Source organism: Passer montanus, unplaced genomic scaffold, assembly GCF_014805655.1.
Source record: "Passer montanus isolate IOZ18808 unplaced genomic scaffold, ASM1480565v1 scaffold13, whole genome shotgun sequence".
Lineage (NCBI taxonomy): Eukaryota > Metazoa > Chordata > Aves > Passeriformes > Passeridae > Passer > Passer montanus.
In genome coordinates, this window is record NW_024359832.1 from 1,695,127 (window position 1) to 1,707,835 (window position 12,709).

Genomic DNA, 12,709 nt, shown 5'->3' on the forward strand with positions numbered 1-12,709 from the left:
ATAACTAAAATATGTTTAGTGTCTGTGGGGAAGTGGGATGAAGCCCACATATTTGCAGGGCCCAAGGTTTGCATATTCCTCTTGTTTCAGGACACACATTTTGAAAAGCTGAAGTATTTACACTGAATAGTTGCTCCAAGCAAAGAAGCCAGCAAGACTGCAAGCAGGTAAGGAAAATAGATTTCTGCTGATAAATAATTAATCCAGTAATGCTGCTGCCCCATATACATAACCATTGTATTTATGCAAATATAATTTAGAAGGAGAAAGAGCATTTGCTTGGAGTGTGGAACATTATTGATATCTCTCATGTTTTAGGCTATTTCACTTGGAGCTGTCATTCCTGCCTGGAGTATGAGAGTGCTAATCTATCTGATACCAGCTTCCCAGTCTTGAGGGAGCTGCACTTGGCAGCCTTTGCTCTGGTGTGAAAGAAGGGCAGATGACAGTATTGAACACTGGCAGTGTGTATACTCTGGGGAAATTTGACCCTTCAGTACATATTATTAGACATAAATACTAGAGTACTAAAATATGCCAGTACTTTAAGAGAACTGTGCCTATTTCTCATATTAAAGCAGCAATTTGGTTTGAGTCTTTGCTGTTATTTTACATTCTGCAGAGGGTAAAGGGAGAGAACAAGTGTAAAATGAGATAATTAAGGATGCATGAAAACAGTTTTTTGATAACAGAACAATGAATATTCAAGAAGGGAGATTTATATCTGATTATGGAATTTTTTTAGACTTTCAGACTAGTTCAAAGACATTTTCTACAACATCATCAAGTTTTTTCTCACAAGTAAGCAGGACAACAGCGACAGAAGGACAAGATACTTTTCTGCACTCTAAGTTTTAATACATTTATGTAAATAGAGTAATCCTCTTTTATTAAAGAACAAAGAAGTTTTGATTCCAATATCTTAGTGGATACAAAATAAACAGCCTTTTTAGAATTAATATGTTTTTGTTGAGTTAAATGAATAGGATAAACCTTTTCTGTAAGCATGAGACTTAGGCCTATAGCATTTGGCAAATATTGACAAATATCACCTCCTTTAAGAGGCTGCAGCATCAGATGTCTCACTTATCATGAAGGTGACTGTTCAACTGGATACCACTTCCTAATGCTAGCTGTTCCAAAGTTTTGCAAGCTGGCTGGTTTTTTCATGTCAGTTCACAGAATTGGCAGATTAATCAGTGTTCTGTTCTACCAAATATTTATTAATATTTCTTAAATTTCAAAGAGCCCTTTTGTAATAAAAACATGGATTTTTTAACAAGTAACTCCAAAGAAGAGCAGAACATTTCTGTATTTATCTAGTAAAACACACCTCCAAGCTATAATTTATTGGAAGTTAAAAGAAAAATCATTGCATTACTCTCCAAACAGGCAATATTTTCAAATAAAACCATACCTAAAGTCCCATCAAAAAATATTAATAATACCTCATGCTCTTGACCTTGTGAAGTGTTGACAAATATCTTTCTGATATTTTGTAAATTAAGCCACAGCCCCATAAAACTGTGTCCAAAGTAGTTAAGAAATAAATATCCACTGTAGCAAAATCAATGCTATGATGCATGGCAAAACCGGTGTGCCATATAGAACACTCTTTAAAATGTTAAAGATTATTATTTAAATTTAAAATAATTTTTAAAAAAAAATAAGAGATTTATTACCATCCTATCCTATCCTCTGTGGTTTGGGGCACCCACTACACGGGAAAATTTCCTGCTTTGTAAACATTTCTAAAAGGATGCCCGGCATGTTTGATATGTCTTAAGACAACATAAGTGAATTTTTCCAATTACTTTGCTATTTCCTTTTTTTTTAGGTCTTTGAAAGACCTTGATGATCAACACAGTTAAAAAAAAAAGTCAGTATTTTAGAATCTGTATGCTAAGGCTTTATATGAAAATTGGTATTTATGTGTTTAATATAAAAGTGTGATTGATACGTTGGAGAACAACTGAAGTAAGTGTAACTGGAAGTTATTAATCAAGTGTTTTGGTGTTGTTTTATTTGATAGTAATTGTACAGGAGAGGTGCATATATCAGTGACTTTGTGGACTGTTCTGACCCTGGTATGACAGGGTCTTACTCACCCTACAGCCCTTATGCAGTCTCAGTGAGGGAATATTACGCTTGGTTTTCTAAAAAACTTTTCCAATGCCTACATTTTGTTGCCAACAAGTTGTTACTTGTTTACTGATGATATTTCAGCATGTTTAGTTTTTTGGTTTTGTGTGTGTGTCCTTTATCCGCAAAGCTGGAACCATTATTATAAGACACTGACATGTACCAGGTGAATGCTATTTAATATTGTTCAGAAAATTCTGAAACAGTTAAAATTTCAAAGCTCAGACTTTTGCCTCTGAAAGCTGAAGAGGGAAATTTTTTGTATGTACTTTCAAATTTAAAAGAAAAAATTAATTTAAGAGACGTTAAAATCTTTAAGGTTTTATTTTCAAAGGCAAAAAAGGATAGGTCAGTGCTTTAACATTTACTTGCTGCACTTTTTGTTAATAATAGAATAATATTAATAGTGTCAAAATAGTGAAATCTGCACTTTTGCACACATGAATGTATATTGATGAGTGGTATCTGCTAATTTTGGTGTGCACAGCTTCATTTATATTGGTGGATGGGAAAACTCAAGTAGAGGACATTGAAGCCCCTTGGACAGGAATATTTGTTGTACATCTACAGAAAGAACATCTGTACAGGAAGAAATGGCAAGCTGGGGAAGACCTACAATCTAATATAGAAGGCATTTTAGATATGATGCTGAAGATTTCTTCTTCTTTTTAAGATTACAAATAAGCAAAAGCTTTTGTTGCCCATTCCAGGATTCTTTTTTGTATTTCTAATCTATTTACCAAAGGCATTTTCAAGTGTCCTGATTGTTATTCAAATGATGAATCCCTGAGGTTAGAATTCTCTCTAAGTAGTTTTTTAATGCTATTTACCCAGTGGATTCCTGTTCTAATGAAAGCAGTAGGTTTTATATCGAGACATGCCAGGTTCTGGAGTTGATTGATTATGTTCTCTGTAGGAAACTTTGAAGTAAGAAATCTGATTTATCTCCATTGAGAATGGAGAAATGGGGGGGAACTTACTGACACTATTAGAACACTGCAGTGTATCTGTAGGAGACTTTGTGGTCTTCAGTGATAGCCCAAAAGTGCTTTTGGTTATTGGTGTGTTTAATGACATACACAGCAAAGCAAAGAGAGACTTCACAGAGTTATTTAATGGAATAAAATAATGGTTCTAGATGGCTATGAAAGGTTAAGTATTTTTAATCAGACTCTTTTGTCAATGCTAAGCAAATAAAAGTCAATATTTAATATTCTAAGAGATAAGTGAGGCTTTGAATAATGCTCAAACTACTCGACAATAATGTAACTCAATCTGAGAATGCCAACAGCAACATTAGTTGTTGTAAATCTTACCAAAATGTATTGGTTCATGATGGTAATGGTTTTGTGGATTTTAAAAAAAATTAACCAAAATATTGAAAACTAGTTTCTTGTTCTTCAAAAAACTGTGAAAGTAGTACATGATTTATAATAATTTCTCATGCTGCAGAATATGCTGTTAAAGAAATGATATTGTTCTATATGTAAATACTGTAGAGAGGAATGGAGAAAGAATCACAGAGTATCCTGAGTTGGAAGGGATCCATCAGGATCATCGAGTCCAACTCCAGGCTCTGCACAGGATACCCCAGAAGTCACATCCTGTGCCTGAGAGCATTGTCCAAACACTTCTTGAACTCTGTAAGGCTTGGTGATGTGACCACATCCCTGGGGAGCCTGAAGAGTAAGCTGCAAGGAATTGGAAGAGCTTGAGGAAAAAGGCAAAAGCTTTTTCCTTCCCCCTCATTTTTTGTTTGGTTGGGTTTTTTTTGTTTGTTTGGGGGTTTTTTTGTTTGGCCCTCATTTTTTGTTTGGTTGGGGTTTTTTTGTTTGTTTGGGGTTTTTTTGTTTGTTTTTTGTTTGGTTTTTTTTAAGCAAAAAAATATGTTAATTTTAATTTTGGAGAGTATCATAATTACGAAACCAGATGAAGTTTTTCTGTATTTTGCTCTAAGATTCAACATTTTTGGATTAATTTTAGATTTAAAAGCGCTGTTTGAGACAGAGGTGCTCAAAGCAGCAGAGAATAAGAATCATCCCATTTCATCATGAGATAGGAATGAGTGTGGGAGGTCATCCTGTGTCCTGAGACAAAAATATCATACTTTTAATAATTCACCCTGTTAGTATTAACTGCTTGTAAGACAAACAACTTTCCTGATTCTATGAGCTGAATGTCAAAATCTTTGTGTACAGAAAGAAGCATCTCATACCCCTTGGAAAATTGGGTAGTAAAGGAGAAGCTAATCCAGAAGACAGGACTTGCACAGCTTTCCTTTGCAGATGAAATAGGTCTTGTCTCAATTAATGCACCACAGTCAAGACTGCAAATGCCTAGTGGCTCATCTTCTCCTCCAGGCAGCCTCAGTTTTCACAGCCTTGCAATGCTGTAGCTTCCAGAGGGAAGCTGCTTTGGTTGCTTTGAAAGCCTCCTAATAGCTCAAAAGCCAGGGACTGACCCACATAGTAGAGTAAATCACTTTCCACAAAGGACAAACTTGTTGTGTACATGTGGAAGATCGGTGTGATTTCATGTCTGCAGATCTCTGTTGTTCACTTGATATATCCAGCAGGAAAAGCCATCTCTTCATCTGCCAGCACCCAGCCACTAAAAGGCATCTGTGCTTAGAGTCATCCATACAGGGACAGTGACCATCTGCTAAACCCTCTAGCTTCTTTGTGACTCTCTTTATGATGACAGATGCATTTTAAAAGTTAAAGGGCCTTGAGAAAAATGTAACTTCTTACAATAACATTTTTGTTGCATTTATAGGTATTTAATATAGCCATATAGCCATAGTTTATAGTCTGGCCATTGTAGAGAAACGTTTCTTCTGTTTTTCTTTGCTCCTTATGAACTTTATTATGCATATTTTGATGGGGAAATGCCCTCTAAAGCTGAGAGAATGTCTTCCACTCACATGGTAGATGTCCATCTACATCTTTATACATTATTAATGTCATAGAGTCAGTAAGGGCTTGTGGTTCTTTGTTTATAGGGAAAGAGATTGAAGTTTAAACTCTGTAAGAATTTGTCTACTTAAGGTGAACTAGGTAATGGAATATAGAAAAAGAGTTTAAAAGCTTGCTCAGCTCTTGGGATTTGGAGCTGCAGTATGGAGATTTTCACCTCTTGCATGAATAAACTGACGTAGAAGAAATTTAAAGCATGGACAAGCTTCTTCAGCACTTTAGCAATGGCAATTACAATGAGCAGATATATTTAAGAGATCTCAAAGCAGCAGCATCTGCTGTAAAGTCCCCCTTTTGCAATATAGCTACACAGTGGTCACTGTCCAGTAACAGCTGATGCAAATTGCAATGAAGATTCTGTCATATTCAGGCAAAGATCAAATTTTGTTTCTTTTACAGTAATTCCCCATTAAGCATATCAAGATAGTTGTCACAGAATGACATCTGGGAGTGGGAGGCACCTCTGGAGGTCACCGTGTCCAACTCCCTGCTCAACTGCAGCCACTGGGAGCCAGCTACCCAGGCCATGCCCAGACGGCTCCTGAACAGCTCCACACCACCTCTGGGCAACCCGTTCCAGTGCTTGGGCCCCCTCACAGTAAAAAAGTGTTTTCTGATGTTCAGAGGGGTAGTCCTGCTCTTCAGCTTGTGCCTGCTGCCTCTGGTCCTGTCACTGGGCACCTCTGGGAGGAGCCTGGCTCTGTCCTCTTTGCAGCCTCCTTTTAGACGTTTTTGTGTGTTGATATGATGCCCCTGAGATTTCTCTTCAGGAGTTAAATAGTCCTTTTCTAATAGAAGAAGTGCTCCAGTCTCTTAATCATCTTCATGGCCCTCCAGTATGTTTAGATCTCTTTTGTCCTGAGCACCCCAGTACTGACACAGCACACAGGCAGCCTCCCCAGTGCTCAGCAGAGGGTAAGGAATTACCCCCCTGGTCTGCAGGCAGTTCTTTCACTAGCACAGCCTAGGACACCACTGACTTTCTCTGCAGAAAGGACACATTGCTGGCTCAATTTCTACCATAAGCACTGCAGGAACATCCTTTCCACTGCTGTGATACTCAAACCCTGAAGACATTCCTGGAGATTACTGGTGCCTGAAGCACACTATCTATTTTGGGATCCACAGGAAAGAGAAATACCTAAAGTCCACAAAGCTATCATCAGAGAATTAAAATCAAATTGTTGAGGAGAAAATTTGCTTCACCTTCTCACAGTTTTTCCTCCATGGACTAAATAAAACTGTCAGTGTGTGTAGCAGCTTTCCATGAAGGCTAGGGTGATGAAATTGTCATGTCATACCTATAACGATCAAAACAAAATGTAGAGCAAGAAGATTTCCATTAGTACTCAAAAACTCTTTATAAAGACAAGTGGAACATAGGAACTTGATCGTAGAAAGGTTTTTAGAACCACTTTAATTGGATATTTTTTGTAAGAGATAAGAAAAAACAGACAGGATGGGCAGCTAATTTGTTCTTGGAGTTGTGATACTGACCACATTATGATAATGTGATAATTTTCTGGCCTTTGGGCCAAAAACCAGAGATGCTGTGTCTTTCATGATTCTAGATAGCAAAGTACTGGTCCCTAAATCCTGACAGACCCACGCACTCCCAAAGGCAGCCCTTTCAGTCCTGGACAAAGTAGTCTGTAAGAGTGCAGGAGAGTCAATTAAAGGGATTTCAAACCACATATAAAATGTATTTTAAGTCAAAATAGAATATATCTTAACCCACTTTCAACTCCAAATGTTCTTTAAAGAAATTAAGGGCCTAGTATAGGCTTTTTTCTATAGTTAATCTTGTGAAGTCAGACAGTGTTTGCTTTTAATGCTACATGCCTATCCTCTGTAATTTTACTTGGCTTATAATTTTTATTGCATTTAAACAAATAAGGTATGCAGAATAATTAGATTTAATAAACAATTAGTTGCTGCAGCAAATGTTCTAAGAGTTTATTCTTCAGATGTGTAGATTGCTGATGTGAATTCTTCAGGAGTTCAGTGAAAAAAATTCAGATGTCTTATGAGATCCAGTAAAGCAAAACAGTAAAGCTGAGTTAAAATGTAATTCTGTTTTACAAAAGTACTACAAGCACTGAACTTGTAACTCTTGTATTTTTAATCTCATCTGTAAAGACATTTCTGGGCTCATGCAAAGCTCTTTGGAATTTTTGATTCTTTATAGATTACCTTTTTGTAAAAGAATGATGGGTAGGTTACAACTTCTGGATATTTGGCTGCAGAGCCAGAAACAGAAAGGTTCAAACTCTCTTTGAAATATCTGGCTCTTCTTTCATCTGGAAAATGCTACTGACACCACTTGCCCTGAAAAGAAAAATTCAAGCGCAGAAAGAAGTGGAAAACACTCTGTGAATCTGTAAATGTAGAAACTTCAGCCAAACTCTACCAGGGATGAAAAAATTGACAAAATCAACCGACCAACGAGGACTCTTGAAATACCAGCCTAAAAGCAAACTTAATCAAAACAGGAAAGGAATGCCATCAAGAAACTTAAACCCAAAAACTGCAGAACAAAATGTTCTCACTCTACCATATCAGAAATTCCCAAACTTCCATGAAGTTGTTTTTGTTATTGCTGTTGATTTAATGTGGAAGATACTTGAGTGCTACTACCTCTGATCAAAAGTTTTACTGTGGAACTGTGTCTACTGCTTTACCTTGGCGTGTTTTAGAAATACAAAACAGGGATCTCTTCTGTAGTATTTAGGTTGTTTTTACTTAATTTTGCCAAGCCCAGAAGGGAATTTAGCAAATGGCATTATCTAGCTCAAAAGACTTAAATTTAGGATTATAAATTTTGCTGTGAAATCTAATATTTTATAATGAGTTGAAGGAGAGGATGCCAGAGACCATTTTCTATTTCTTACTAAGTAGGATCCTTCAATAATATATTTTAAAGAGAGTAATTTGTTTAATCCTGAGAGGCAGATATGATAATCTAAGGTCATTTAAGTGAAAAGAAGCTGCAGAAAAAGTTAGAGCAGCGCCACCTGGGTCAGAACAAACATTTAAAGAAGTAGCGTGTTAATACTTAAAGAATTTATTCATGCATTTTTTATAACTTCTAGCTTTTGTAGTTGAATGTAATGAATGGATCTCCAAGAGCTTGAGTCATCATGCCCGTAGCTGATGCCAGTTTCCAGGCATTAACTTTAATTATTGATGCTTTCCCTAATAGACCTGATGGCACATTTTTAAAGTAAAGGTTCTGTTTTACTGAAGGCATGCCCTGCTGCTGGGCACACTGGCAGAGGGGAACGTGGAGCTTCCACCTGCTCTTTAAATTAAAGCTTTGTTCCTCAGGTTTTGTTCTTTAATTACTCAGTGTGTGGCTGTCACCTCTAGGCTAGGTTGTCTTTGAAGAAGTTTGTAATTGGAAGAAGTTTGTAATTGGAGGAGCAACCCAAGCATGAAGGGCTTGAGGGGTCTTTCCAAGCACATGGAGTTGCTCTGGAAGGCAGCACAAAGCTCTGTTATGGCTTCACCATGTTATTGAGCAGCAGCTTCCTGACTAAGCACCCCAAGAATTTTCAATGACAATGTTTTGTGCTTCATATTTTTAAAACAGTACCTTTTTAGGAAGGTAGGTGGGTGTTCGTTTCATGAGATTAAAAAAAAATAAAGGAGTGGTGAAAGGTGCACTCAGGTGCTAGATTTAGAGCTGAACTTTGAGTTAAAGAATTCCTGGCAAAAGGTGAAACAGAAGTTATACATTCATTTGTAATTTTACTTAAATAAGTACATACTCATATTTAAATCTATCCTTACCAGCAGCAGAGTTAATGAGGTGAGAAAGAGACTGAGCAGTGCTCTTTTTTAAGAAATGACTGATAACAAATGACTTAACAAAATAGTTCTTTAATAAGACATCATAAAAAAAAAGGATTATAGATGGTGACTAAATTCTCTTCAGGTTCTGAGCACACAGCATTCTTTCAGCACCAGAGAGACCCCAGGTGGATATTCCCAGGTTACTATCCCCCTCATGGACAGAAGTTCCTTCTCTCTATACATGTGACCTATTATATACCTTTCTCACAAGAAAATAAGACATAAAGGATATTCAGGTGAGCACTTCTTCCTGTACTTTCTGATAAAGGCAAGGTCATGCAGGTGATGTAATTGCTGGTACTGAGTGGGTGCTGCCCACAGGCTCTGGTGTTGCAGTGGGGTGGCTGAGGTTGTCCTGCTGAACATTCCTCAAGGAATGTGGCTCAGCACAGCCCAGCCTTAGGGCCATGCTGGTGTGCAGTACCTTAGCTGCCAGCTCAGGTTAATAAGTTAATGTGGGTCACTAACTCCTCGGTGCAGGGTGCACTCCTGGTCAGGATGGACACACTGTCCTGCCTGGAATAAGTTCCCTTTCATTTTGAGGCTTAGTGACCACACACAAGCTTTCACCAGCAGGGTTCAAACTGAGTTCTGTGATTTGAGTACCCTCACAAACTAAACAAACTAAATCTTGTGTGTGAGATGCCTCTCTCACTTTTTTGTTAATGTTAAAAAGCTATGAAAGTAAATGGAGTTACATGTGTAATTTATTGCCTGAGAACAGTCAGACACCAGTGTAATTTTGTTTTAAATTTAAAGCATTAAAAGAGCAATAATCATGAACTAAATAAGGCAGAAGATCAGCAAAAAAGATTGAAAGGGACAGGACATTCAAGATCATCCAAAATTTGATCCTGTCATTATACTCTCATTTTTAACCGGCCTTTTCATACTGTACATCTCTCTCATGTTCTATACAATGGAGTAATTATGTCTTTTTCTTCTGAAAATTGTTGATTTTCAAACCCTCCAAGGGTACATCACCTCCAGCAGGTGGTGGCTGGTCTCTGTGATTCCACACTCCCTGGAGGGCCAGTGACACATTGCAAGTGGCCACTTTGTTCCCAGTGATGTGTTTAGGGAAGCTGGAACAGAAAGAGTGTGGTTTATGACATAGGTGACTGCACAAACTAATCTTCTTATACAGTGTGGGTATTAGCCTCCCACAATTTAAGTCTATCATGTTACTTTCATGTAACAATGTTATGTTATATTGTTTCTTACAATCATCTTTGAACAAGCACCCTTTATCCTAACTAACACATCCCAGGAACCTGACACCAGCTATTTTGAGCATGAGATGTACGGATATTTTGTTTCTTACTCTTCACATTTCTCGGGAGCTATGGCTTTAACTCTTTTGTCTTGAAGGTTCACAGCATGCACAGAATATTCTGAGTTGGAAGGGACACAAGGGTCACTGAGTCCAGCTCCTAAATAAATGGCCTATATGGAGATTGAACCCACAGGTTTGGTGTTATCAGCACCATGCTCTCACCAACCCAGCTAACCCCGCGTACTGAGCTAATCTCAGTAGATATCTTGATCATATTCTTACATATTTGCTGTATGAAAAACACTGCACAATATACAACTTTCCAAGGTAAAATTTTCTTTAAAAAGCTGATTTCAAGCAAACAATCAGACCTGGCTATAATACTTTCAGGTATTATAGATAAGATGAACTATTTATCTTTCTTAATTTTCTTTGGATTTTATTTAGCTTCATTGGCAATCAGGTCTAAATCCACTGATAACAACTGGAGTCTTCTTGTTGACTGTTGGGGTTTGAATCAGGTCATAATGAATAGGCAGCTGCAGAGTGCTGATAACTATTCCCGTGTAGTGAGCCAAATCCATCTCTAATTTAACCATGTCCCTTCCATAGAGATGCTGCAAATAAATTCACTTGTGGCATTAAAAACAGGACTGATTTTGTGAGAGGTGTCTGATTTGGAAACTGAAGATAAAAGGCAAGGTAGTGGAACATGCATCAATTGAAGGAGCAACATAACAGAAACATGAAAGAGAAGCATAACAGGGAAAACAACAGATATTTTAAAAGCATCTTAATTTTGCATTGTGCTTGGTTTATGCCTATCTCTTGTATCAATCAGAGGGTTTAGAATTTCTTTGTGTTAATATCACCATAGTTACATCTCAAATACAAACAGGAGCACACAATAATCATGATGAGAAGCATAATGCATGACATCCAGACACATTTTCTTAGTAATTTATAATTATAAAGTCTTTATAATAATAAAGTGCACTTCACTGCTGACTGGTTGCAAATAAATGAAAACGGGTATATTACACCCAATTTACAAATATCAGTCACATCAAACAGAATTAAAATTTGGTTTAATTGCACTGTGATTAAACTGGTACAAACTATTGGAAGAGAAACTTTTATTGGTTTTAAAATGTTCTTATGCTTCTTCATTTACCAAAAGAGAAGCAGTGAGCTTTAAACTGAATGAAGGTTGTCAAGACAACACTTTTTGTATATTTGTCAGATAAAAATCCCAATTTTAGTTCTCTTTACAGCACAAACTGATAGCAGTTTGTTCTGCACTGATCTGAATTCAGAAGTCTTTAAAACTGGCTGTATTAATATTAAGCCTGCCATTTTCTGATTTCTGACTTCTGCCACCACGTAAGTCTCTGGTATCTTTTACCAATTTTGTGAGGGACTCTCGATTAATAACAGCACATCTTATTTTTGCAAAAATTTTATGGAAATAATAATTTTCCCTGCTTTCTGGATATAGTCTACCACATGCCGCAATTCCTCTAAGTGGGGCAGTGTGGTCTTTTTACCGTAATATCCCAAACATTTCAAAACATAATATACAGAGCACTACTTAGGACCTCTCATCCTTTTGGTCTTTGTGTGCTTAAAGGATGGTGCCATTACCCAGAGATGCCCACAAAAATTTGGTGCCAATGGAGCATGGGTTTTAAACTGCAAAAGATACATGGACCCCAAATCTATACAGAAAAAACAATGTCTCTCAAAATGAGATAGTGTGACTACTCTAATTAATAATAAATTTCTTTCAATTTGCTGATGTATTTCATTATATAGTTTTAAATTTTTTCCCATCTCTTTAATTTTTTCATTTTATATTCTCATAGGCTTCCCTGGTTTGTGAGTAGCTGCCAGGGGTGGCAAAGGTTCTGGACACAAAACAGGTTTTTCCCTTTTGTAAAACCTGGAGTATGATGATAAAATCTCTAAAGTCTGATCAGAAACAAGGAACCAAGTTAATGAATCTGAAGGGAAAGCATTTCCTGAACAGCTTCCACAGTCCCAGTTCTTGCTCCAGCCTTCAGCTTGCACAGGTGGTTGCTCTTCCTGTCTGGTCCCCAAGCATCTCCTTTCACCTAGGGAACTGCACTATGAGGATCTTAGGATGTTTCCATCTCTTAGACATAGGTTGTAAATTGAACAAAAGGGGTCCAATCTCAGAAGTTGTGAGATCATTCAAAGCATTGTTCTGGAACTAATTCCTGCAATTTTTTTTTCTGAATCTGCAATCTCTGTTTTATATGACCTTCTTTCAGCCTTCTTGAAGTTCAGAACATGTTCTGGGTTTACTTTTGGCAACCTCAGATAGAAACACATCTGGTTAGCAGCATAAATCATGTCCATCCCTAATGCTTAATGTTCCATTACCACATTTGCTGTTTAGTTTTGCTTTTAGATGTTAGTACATTACTGATGTATACTT